Source organism: Lynx rufus, unplaced genomic scaffold, assembly GCF_022079265.1.
Source record: "Lynx rufus isolate CCGP_SWC_20201006 ecotype Redwood Valley unplaced genomic scaffold, mLynRuf1.p SCAF_22, whole genome shotgun sequence".
NCBI lineage: Eukaryota > Metazoa > Chordata > Mammalia > Carnivora > Felidae > Lynx > Lynx rufus.
In genome coordinates, this window is record NW_025814837.1 from 18837820 (window position 1) to 18849859 (window position 12040).

Here is a 12040-nt window from a genome sequence, read left to right on the forward strand (position 1 = left end):
TGTACACCGAGATCCAGGACAGCCCTGTGCCAGCAAAGCCTTTGAAAGAGCCACCGCAGATCACAACCATCTATGGAAGAACAAAGGGGAAAACATGGCCCAAAACAACAGCAAGAAGCAAAAGCCAGCGCCTGGCACTTCTGGGCAGGTTAAAGCCCATGGTGGGAGCCTCCAGGCTCTCATGACTGATCAGCACGTCCCGAAAGGGAACGGCACGTCCCCTGCCCCCTCCCACCGACTCCAAACCAGGGGCTGCTCACTGTCAGCGGTGTGGGCCCCTGAGTCACCCACACGTCAACGCCCTGGGTTTCCCTTGGATCCTCTCCCAGCGGTGTTGCCAGATGATGAGATCATGGCACTTGACAAAACCCTCTCTTTCAAAAGCACCTTTATCCAAATGGATAAAAAAAGAATTTAACAGGCTTTATCTTTCTGGCTGCCCCATCTTTGGCAAGGCCTACAGCTCACATATTCAATTGTGTTGCGTTGTTGTTTTTTTTTTAATATATATTTTTAGAGCGGTTTTCAGTTCACAGCAAAATTGAGTAGAAAGTACAGAGAGTTCCCATACACGCCGAGAGTTCCCATACACGCCGGCTCCCCACACGACCTCACTGTGGACATCCACACCAGAATGACACATTTGTTACAGTCAGCGAACCTCCTCATCACCCAGAGTTCATACTTTACAACTAGATTCACTTTCAGTGTTGTGCGTTCTCTGACATACTCGGTTTTCAAGGAAGGAAGTAGGCAGGAGGAGAATGGAAATTCACAACCAGTCAGTAAGCAAGGACTCCGTGCTCCACAAACAAAACTTCCCTCTCTCATGACATCTGTGGAAGACTTTTCTTCAACCATCAAGCAAGGGAACCCCTGAGGTGCATTAACATGCAGGACACGTTTAAAAAAAAACAAAAAAAAACAAAAAAAACGGGGTGCCTGGGTGGCTCAGGCGGCTAAGCATCCAGCTTCGGCTCAGATCATGACCTCACAGTTCATGAGTTCCAGCCCCGCGTTGGGCTCTGTGCTGACAGCGCTGAGCCTGAAGCCTGCTTCAGACTGTGTCTCCCTCTCTCTCTGCCCCTCCCCCCTCCTCAAAAATAAATAAACATTAAAAAAAATCTTTTAAATCAAGTTGTATAAACAGTGCTTCTCAAACTTTCACATGAATATGCAACCCCAAGAGTCTTGTTAAATCCAGATTTTGCTTGAATAGGTCTGGGGTGAGGGCGCCAAGATGCTCCAACAAGCCCCTAGGTGACATCCGTGCTGCTGGACATTGGACCCCACTTTGAAAAGTGAAATTGAATGTGAGGTGTGTTGGAAGGGGAGGGAGCTTTCAAGTTGAGTGGATTTGGGTTCAAATCATAGCTCTGCCACTTACTGGCTGCCCAGCCAATGACTGTATCTATAAAAATGAGATGATCAAACTGACCCTGCAGGGTTTCATGAAGTATTGACTGCAAAGTTCAGTTCAGAGCTGGAACTCAATGAACTGAGCAGTAATTATCATTATTTTTTCCCCACTGCTTTTATCACTGTTATGTCTGATTTTGATAAATTTCTCCTTTACCCATCTTTGTATAAAAAGCATATTAACAACTTTTAGACAAAAGCTATACATTTTTTGTAAATCTTTCACATTTAATCTCGATAAGAACACCTCATAAAACCAGATTAGCATGAGTTAATAGACTCGTGTAACCCAGAATTTCATATCTTTATAAGTGTATTTATTTATTTTGAGAGAAAGAATGCAAGCAGGAGAGGGGCAGAGAAGAGAGTGAGTCCCAAGCAGCCTCTGAACTGTTGGCATGGAGCCTGACGTGGGGCTTGATCTCACAAACTGTGAGATTGTGACCCGAGCTTAAAATCAGGCCAGATGCTTAACCAACTGAACTACCCAGGGGCCCCTAATCCAGAATTTCAAAAAGATGCCCCCAATTTTTTCTTCTACTCTAGTTTTTGTGAAAAGTCAAAAGAAAGAGTTTTCTCTCTACCCTTCATCTTTTCCCTCAAGGCCCTGTCTGCATTCCAGTCTTTCCCACCTGGCCTCACACGTATTCATGTGAATTACATAACGTTAGATTTAGACAAAGCTTTGAGAGTTCCCAGTCCAGCTCTCTGATTTTAATAAGAAAATCAACATCCAGGAAGATTGGGTTATTTGCCCAAAGTGACAGTTACATTTTCTTAGAACCAGAAGAAATTGGGTTTAAATAAGTTAAATTAATTAAACAAGGAGACCATTAGACTGAGGTAATTCTAACACCTTAACAGCCTATGTAAGAAAACCAAACCAAGGCCTATAATGCCTCAAGGTTAAGAAATCCAAACCTGGACAACCAATCACAAATGCCCAACTAGGCTTTCCAAATAAAGCAACAACTTAAGCCTTAGTCAATCCAATGATTTCCTTGCTTTGCTTATGCATCTTCCCTATAAAATTCTTGTCCTAAGACTTAAGGAGCACTCCTAGCCACTTCCAATTTGGTGTGGCCCAGCTCCAACTGATTTTTGTTCAAATAAACTTTTAAAATTTGTAACATGCCTCAGTTTATCTTTTAACCTTTTCTTTTTTCCTTAATGTTTATTTATTTTTGAGAGAGAGAGAGACAGAGAGAGACAGAGCGTGAGTAGGGGAAGTGTAAAGAGAGAAGGAGACACAGACTCCGAAGCAGGCTCCAGGCTCAGAGCTGTCAGTGCCAAGCCTGATGTGGGGCTCGAGCTCACAAACCATGAGATCATCACCTGAGCCGAAGTCAGACGCCCAACCGACTGAGCCACCCAGGTGCCCCTTTTAACATTTTCTTTAAGACAGCTTTGCACATAATAAAAGGCAACTCTCATGTACAGGGGACAGTTGGGGGACAGTGCTTCGCAACAGCACCCTTGGAAACCATACACAAGTATAAAGGCAAGCCTCTAGATTAGTGGTTCCCAGGATGTGAGATTTCACAGGCCAGAAAAAACAAAGAGATTGTAATTGGGAACGTTACCAATTTTTGACTTTGTCAAGAAAGAACTTTTTTCTGTAGTTATTCTCATTCACTATCACCATTATCCCATAAAAGGAAATAAAATATTTTAATTCCCCCAAAAAATAGAATGGACATAATCCCACAATAGAGGACATTTCTCCCATTTTAGGTTTATGAAAAATTCAATTATAGCCACTATTTTTCTCATTTTATTGCAAATGAGTAATCGGAAGTGAACACTGATTCTTAATCTACTTTGTGTCATAAATGCCTTTGAGAACCTGAGGAAAACAATGGAGCTTTCCCCAGAAAAAATGTACATACCTACGTACATGCAATATTTTCAAGAAAGTCCAGATATTTGCAGGTCCCGGGTCAAGATCACCTGCTCTTAGCTGGTAATTTCGTCTGCACCTGACTCACTAGTGACTTCATCCTCTGGTCATCTTTTTTTTTTTTTTTTTTTTTTTTTAAACGTTTATTTATTTTTAAGACAGAGAGAGACAGAGCATGAACAGGGGAGGGGCAGAGAGAGAGGGAGACACAGAATCGGAAACAGGCTCCAGGCTCTGAGCCATCAGCCCAGAGCCTGACGCGGGGCTCGAACTCCCGGACCGCGAGATCGTGACCTGGCTGAAGTCGGACGCTTAACCGACTGCGCCACCCAGGCGCCCCCCTCTGGTCATCTTTAATGGATCTGTGATCCTCTGCAAACTGCAGGAGACTCAGGGCAAGGTCCTGTTCTCAAGCCCTAAGGCTATCAGAGCTAGCCTTCAGCACAGTTGGTCTGAACTTTCCTGAGAGGAATAAGAAGGAGTTTCTTCTTTTGCCTGGACCCTGCCCATTAATGATAATGCCAAATACAAGAAGATCCCCTCTCCAAAAAGCCTCAAACCCAAAAGTTCCTCTGGGTCCAGGACCAAAATGCCCCACTTGGTGGTGTAAGGTCATGGGATTCTGGGAAGTAGACTGAAAAAAAAAAAGTAAAGGTCATTCTGAAACAGGACCAGATTTAGGTCCATCTACGTCTCATATCCAGATCATTCTCAAAGCCCTGTGGAAGAGGCAGCAGAAGTTAGGAGAGCTAAAATTGGTCCAGGTTCAGTCCAGTGGTCAATGGTATCAGAATGGGGCGGAGGGCACCTAAAAATCCCAGAACCAGTGTCTGGTAACACCCACGAAATGATGAACGGTCAGGTACACGCACACCATGACATATGTGGGTGACAAAAGCATCACAGCCTGCTTTTGAGTGATGAACAATGGGAGAAGCTTCTCGACCTTCAGAGGCAGGTAGACTATCAGTACTGCTCAGAATGGCTTCTCAGCCATGTCTGTCTTAATATGATCAAACCTACCTGCATCAATCCATCCACCCAGCTTGTAGTTCCTAAGGTCACCCATACAGAACATATAATATTATCATTCTACAGTATCCCTGTGGAGAAGACCAGACAAGGAAAAGTGATCTTTGTTGCAAGCCTCAATGCCTGTGCATTAAAGAGAAGAAAATCACACTTGCAACCCCCCCTTCCACCCCTCTCCCCCTGAAAGAAAGGCATTTGCTTCTTTCTTAAGTATGTAGAATTCCTGGCTCTGACACCTGCAGAATTTAGGAAGATCAGGTAGCTAAACGGATGCTATTTACACATATAGGTCTCCCTAGATGGATTATCAACCCGTTTTTTTGCAGACAAAGATTGGGAAAAACCCTTAATGGTGGCTGGGGTGGGGGAGAGGCTAATGAGAAGGCTTTGGGGAAGTAGGGAATCCTTCAAATCATTAAAACCAATTTTTATCTGGAGTGCCTGGTTCGTTCAGTTGGTAGAGCATGTGACTCTTGATCTTGGGATTGTGAGTTCAAGCACACATTAAGCATAGAGTTTACTTGAAAAAAAAAAAAATAAAATAAAATAAAACCATTTCTTATCTGGAGAATACCAAAAGAGGTGAATATTTGACATATTTAAATATAAATGTATGGTAGATTCAGACACGTGAGTATTGATTATGTAGCCATAGGTAACTGAAAACTCCCCGGAGACCCATGAGGGATTAACCCCATTAATGCGTTATTTCTTAAGCTGGGTGGTGGGTACCTGGGCATCTCTTTATTGGTCAAGTTTTTTTTTTTTAATGTCTATTTATTTTTTAGAGAGAGAGAGACTTTGTCGGGGAGGGAGAGAGAGGGAGACAGAGGATCTGAAGCAGGCTCTGGGGTATCAGTGCAGAGCCCAACACAAGGCTCGAACTCAAAGTCAGACGCTCAAACGACTGAGCCACCCAGGTGCCCCTCTCATTATTATTCTTTAAACTGAATAAATGCAGATATATATGCTCTTTTGATTATATATTTCATCAAAATAAAATATCTAATTAAAGTCTTCTCTATTTCCATTGCCTTCCCTACCTGAAGTTAACAGAAGGAGCCAATTAGTGGGTCAGATTTGAGAATGTATCTTTTCTTTGTCTCCCTGTAGGCCTCTCCTTCTGTACTTCTTTCCTCTGTGTGGCTTCCTGTTTCCTGACCCTGCTGGAATGTGAGCAGCAAACCTTTGAGAAGAGAATTTGTGAACACGACTCAGGCTAGTCTCAGTCTTTGTATGTTCAGGAGTGAGGCTGAGCCACAGACCAGCCTTCCTGCCCTCCACTGCCTGGAGGGAGACACAGATGAGGCCAGGGAACAGAGGTGCCCCAAGGTGAGAGACAAGAAGCTGGCTATTGGACAGGCAACAAACTCCAGCCTCTTGGAGCCCAGCCCAGCACTGAAAGGGATGCCAAAAGGCACAGGCTCTACAGAAACAGTTCATTCAAAGCACCTTTACTGCCCTTTCTCTCTCCTTTCTCATTCACCATATAAATGGCAGCCATCAGTTCAGATAGAGCCGCTTGCGTTTGAGGCACAGGGAAGTGTCCACTGCAGAGAAAGATTCATGAGAAAAGGGAGCTTGCCTTTCTACTTTACAAAGAAGAGCAAGGAGCCCCAAATCCTTGGCCCCTGGGTAAAATCAACCCTGTCAGAAGTAGCTTTGTTTGCTCCACATGAAAGTGGAGTGGGAACAAGTGGCTGGCCATGTAGGCCAGCCCAAAGAAGCCATGAGCCTAAGGTCACACGTGACACTAATTCCCAACTGCAGCCATTTGGGGAATGTCAACTAAAATCACATTCATAATGTAGTAAAATGACCCCCCAGCCACAATTAGAGGAAAGAATAATTTAGAACCTATCTTCTTTGAAGAGCAGAACAATTGAAAGAAACTGGTTAATGGTAACTACCGGCAAGCTAGAGCTTGAATGAAACCAGGTGGAAATAGAGGGTGAGACATCTCAGTCCAGCACAAATGATACTATCAAGAAAATGGTCAGACCCCTGTGCTCACAGGGTTGGCCTTGTGCTGACCAAGCCGGCCTTGGGCTCCAGATGCACTGTGCCTTCCCCATTTTTTGCAGATGGAAAAGAGGCTAATTTTTAGTTAGTTAGTTATCATTACTTACCATTATTCTTATAGCTGACGGTATTCTAAGTCTTTAGCTATAAAGTAGCATTAAAAAACCTTTTTTGTGTTTCAAAAAATTTGAAGCCTTTTGTGGCCTTGGAGAGATCATGTCAGGGATGAAAACCACGACAGGATTAAATAATTTGAAGATGTCAACTTCAATCCTGGGATGCCCATCTCCATCCAGACTTCTCCTAAAATTGTTCTCAACTGAAGTTTCTAGTTTTAATTACTTTCATTGCTAAGGTACTTGAGAAAAACAAAGCAAATCAAAACTATTTCCTGTAATGATTAATCACTTCTTCCTAGAATGGAAGAATTGCTAATTCCTACAGTACAGACTGTCTGCTTTACAAGTAAAGCAAAGCACTACTTGGCCTAACCTCCCCTTTCTCATCTGATACACCTAGATGGTAGCCACACCCTGATATGGGATTTTGGTTTCTTTGTGTGGGGTTTTTTTGGGGGAGGGGGCGGCGTTTAAAGCAGATAAATTCTTTCACACCTCTGAAAGTGAGCCTCTTGCCTCAGACTTACTAATGGCACATAGGGCCCGAGAACTTCAGAAACAATCAAAGGGAAGAGAAAGGAGCTCATCTCTACTTCAAGTTCAGTCTGTGTCAAGTACTATGCTTGGCAGTTCACATACAGCATTTCATTTACTTTCACAACAACCCTAGAAGATATCCCATTACTCTCATTTTACAGATGAGTCAACTGAGGCTCAGGGAGTTAAATAGTATGACCAACGTCGCACAGCTGGTAGGTGGAAAAGCCAGGGTTTAAGTCTCAATCTCAGTCCAAAGCCTTGCTTCTTTCCAATATACTGTTCCTTAAATGTCAAGAAAGCTAATACAGAGCATGAATCTACCTAGAGCTTGGCTGTGAACATGTCTTTTTTTTTTTTTATGTTTATTTATTTTTGGGACAGAGACAGAACATGAACGGGGGGAGAGACAGAGGGAGGGGACACAGAATCCAAAGCAGGTTCCAGGCTCTGAACTGTCAGCACAGAGCCCAACGTGGGGCTCAAACCTACAAACTGCAAGATCATGACCTGAGCTGAGGTCGGATACTTAACCGACTGAGCCACCCAGGTACCCCAACATGTCTTTTTTAATGAGACATATTTTTTAAAAATATTTTTTAACTTATGTTTTTAAGTTTATTTATTCATTTTGAGAGAGAGTGTGTGTGGGAAAGGTAGAAGAGAGAGGGAGAATCCCAAGTAGGCTCTGCACCATCAGTGTGGAGCCTGATGTGGGGCTCAAACTCACAAACTGTGAGATCATGACCTGAGCTGAAATCAAGAGTTGGCCACTTAACCAACTGAGCCACCCAGGTGCCCCTGAAAATATTTTTAAATCTAAAAACACCTCTCAGGGCACCTGGGTGGCTCAGTCAGTTAAGCGTCCAACTCTTAGTTTCAGCTCAGGTCACGATCTCATGGTTTGTGAGATTGAGCCCGAGACATGATCAGGGCTGACAGCACAGAGGCTGCTTAGGATTCTCTCTCTCCCTCTTTTCCTCTGCCCCTTCTCTGCTTCCACTCTCTCTCTCTCTCAAAATAAATACATAAACTTCAAAAAATAAAAATAATAAATAAATAAATAAATGTACCTCTCAAGTACTGATTAGATGAATGACATCATCACATCATAGTGATAGTGATAAAAAGACATCCCTTTTATGGTTAATAAACATGTGATGTCAATTTTTAATACTGACTGAAAACATGGAGCCATATCCAAAAAAAGTGAAGCAATCGCAAGCTGTGAATTCCTAACAAGTCTCTGCAAATCTTGTACCAACACAAGAGGAGCAGAGAAACTCAGTGTTAAAAAGGGAGAAGAAAACTTCAAGTACACCAAGGCTACATGTCCCCCTTTACAGACAAGTTAGCTGAAGCCCAGAAGAGCCCAGTGACTTGCCCAGAGTCACACAGTAGACCATGGCAAGCTGAGTTCAGAACTCAGCAGATGAGTGTGGACAGCTCCTGCACTTCAGGATAGCACCCCTTCTACAAAACTTTCCCCACCCAGGAAGAAACCTAAGAGAGTTCCCAGGATCAATCTAGATGTTGCTCTGAAGGTATTTTTTAGATGTAGTTAACATATAAGCAGGAGATGCAGTAAAACAGATTACCTTCCCTAATGTGGGTGGGCCTGATCCAATCAAAGGAAGACCTTACAAGCAAATACTGAGGTTTTCCAAGGAAAAAACCTTCTTCAGGAATACAACATAGAAATGCCCGAGTTTCTAGATTACTGCCCTGCCAAATTGAGACTCAAGACCCCAACATCATCTCTTTTTCTTTTTATCATCATTCATTTCTCCCACCTCCCACTCCCTGCCTCTGGCAACCACCAATCTATTCTCTGTATCTATTAGGTTTTAGAGGAGGGCTTTGTTTTTGTTTTTGTTTTAGATTCCGTATATAAGAGAGATTATATAGTATTTGTCTTTCTCTGCCTAACTTATTCCACTTAGAATAAGGTCTTCAAGGTCCATCTATTCCATCCATGTTGTCACAAATGGCAAGACTTCCTTCTTTTTTATGGCTGAATATTCCATCATATATATGTGTGTGTGTGTGTATATGTATATATGTGTGTGTATATATATATATATATATATATATATATATATGGATGTATGTATATAGATGTATAGATATATCTTCTTAATCCATTCATCCCTCAATGGGACACATGTTGCCTCCATATCTTGGCTATTGTAAATAATGCTGCAATGAACATGGGATTGCATGTATCTTTTAATGTTTTTGTTTTCTCCAGATAAATACCCAGAAATGGAATTGCCAGATCACATAGTAGTTCTATTTTTTAATTTTTTGAGGAATCTCCATCCCGTTTTCCATATTGGCTGCACCAATTTACATTCCTACCAACACAATGCAAGGATTCCCTTTTCTTCACAGCCTTACCAACACTCGTTATTTCTTATCTTTTTGATAATAGCCATACTAACAGACGGGAGATGATATCTCATTGTGGTTTTGATTTGCATTTTCCTCATGATTAGTGATGTTGAGCACCTTTTCATGTACATGTTGGCCATCTGTATATCTTATTTAGAAAAATGTCTCTTTAGATCTGCCCAATTTTTAATTGGATTTTTTGTTTTATTGCTGCTGAGTTGTATGAGTTCTTTATATATTTTGGATATCAGCCCATAGCATAAATACAATTAGCAAATATTTTCTCCCACTCAGTAAATTGCTTTTTCATTTTGTTTGATAGTTTCAGTTGCTATACAGAAGCTTCTTAGTTTGATGGATCTTTGCTTTAGTTGTCTTTGCTTTTGGTGTTTGATTCAAAGAAATTATCACCAAGACCTATGTTAAGGAGCTTATCACCGGGGCACCTGGGTGGCACAGTCGGTTAAGCGTCCGACTTCAGCCAGGTCACGATCTCGCGGTCCGTGAGTTCGAGCCCCGCGTCGGGCTCTGGGCTGATGGCTCAGAGCCTGGAGCCTGTTTCCGATTCTGTGTCTCCCTCTCTCTCTGCCCCTCCCCTGTTCATGCTCTGTCTCTCTCTGTCCCAAAAATAAATAAAAAACGTTGAAAAAAAAATTAAAAAAAAAAAAAAGGAGCTTATCACCTATGTTTTAGGAGTTTTATGGTTTCAGGTCTTACATTCAAGTCTTTAAATTCATTTCAATTTTAATTTTGAGTTAATTTGTGTGTATGGTGTCAGATAGTGGTCCAGTTTTCCCAATACAATTTATTGAAGAGACTGACCTTTTCCCATTATATGTTCTTGGATCCTCTGTTGTAAGTTAATTGACAATTTATACATGGGTTTATTTCTGGGCTCTCTATTCTGTTCCATTGATCTATATGTTTTTATGCCAATACCATACTGTTTTAATTGCTATAGCTTTGTTGAAGTCAGAAAACATGATGCCTCCAACTTTGTCCTTCTTTCTCAAGATTGCTTTGACTCTCTGGGGTCTTTCCATGGTTCCATGCAATTTTTAGGATTATATGTTTTATTTCTGTGAAAATGCCATTGGAATTTTGATGGACATTGCATTGAATCTGTATATTGCTTTGGGTAGTATAGACATTGTAACAACATTGATTCTTCCACTCCATGAGTACAGAGTGTCTTTCATTTGTGTCTTCTTTAATTTCATTAATGTCTTGTAGTTTTCAATATACCTGTACAGGTCTTTCACCTCCTTGAGTAAATTTATTTCTAGGTATTTGATTCTTTTTTATGCAATTATAAATGAGATTGTTTTCCTAATTTCTATTCCTGATAGTTTCTTATTAGTGTATAAAAACACAACAGATTTTTATGTATTGATTTTTGTATCCTGCAACTTCATTGAATTTATTTATTAGTTTTTTGATGGAGTCATTAGGGTTTTCTACATATATATGTATATATATATATATGTATATATATACATACATATATATATATATATGTATATATATATATCATGTCATCTGCAAATAGTGACAGTTCTACTTCTTCCTTTCCAATCTGGATGGTTTTTATTTCTTTTTCTTACATTATTGCTCTGGCTATGACTTCCAATACTATGGTGAATAAAAGTGGTAAGAGTGGGCATCTTTGTCTTGTTCCTGATCTTAGAGGAAAAGCTTTCAGCTTTCCACTATTGAGTATGATGTTAGCTGAGGGCTTGTCATACAAGGCCTTTAGTTTGTTGAGGTACATTCCTTCTATACCTCCTTTGTTGAGAGTTTTTATCATGAATGGGTGTTGATTCAACATCAACTCTTTTTTTTTAAGTTTATTTGAGAAAGAGATAAAGCATGTGTGCACATAAGTGGGGGAGGGGTAGAGAGAGAAGGAGAGAGAGAATCTCAAGCAGGCTCCACACCTTCAGCCAGAGCCTCACACGGGGCTCCATCTCACGAACCAAAGTGTGAGATCATGACCTGATCTGAAATCTGAAATCAAGAGTCAGATGCTTAACCAACTGAACCACCCAGGTGTCCCAATCCAACATCAACTCTTAAACTGAGTTATCAAATTGCTGGTCTGCTGTATGGATTTCAGACTTGTTACCCCCCACAATCACTGCATGCCAATTTCTTAAAGAGAGAGAGAAGATATATACACACATAAATATATATATACATACACATACACATATATATACACATAACACGGTTCTGTTTCTTTGGAGAACCTTAACAGATGGAGAATGAATGAATGATGTTCTTCTAGGCTGCATATGGGAAATAAAAAGCAACTAAATTAGTTAGTGTGTATCTCATAACTACCACCATGCCCAGAGTTACAAAAGCTGCTCTTCCCTTCACAAAGCTGAAGCTGGTGAGGCTAAAGCTGATGAGAGGGCTATGAAGTGGTAATATTGCTCTCCTTTCTGAAAACTGAATACTGTAGCCTGGAGAGTTTAAGTAACTTGGTCAAGCCACAGAGTTGGTGTTTGTAGTCAGGATTCAAACCCATGATTGCATGACTCCAAAGTCCACAGTCTTTCTACTTCATTACACTCCTGATTTATTTATAACATCATGAAAAGTCAAAAGGGGA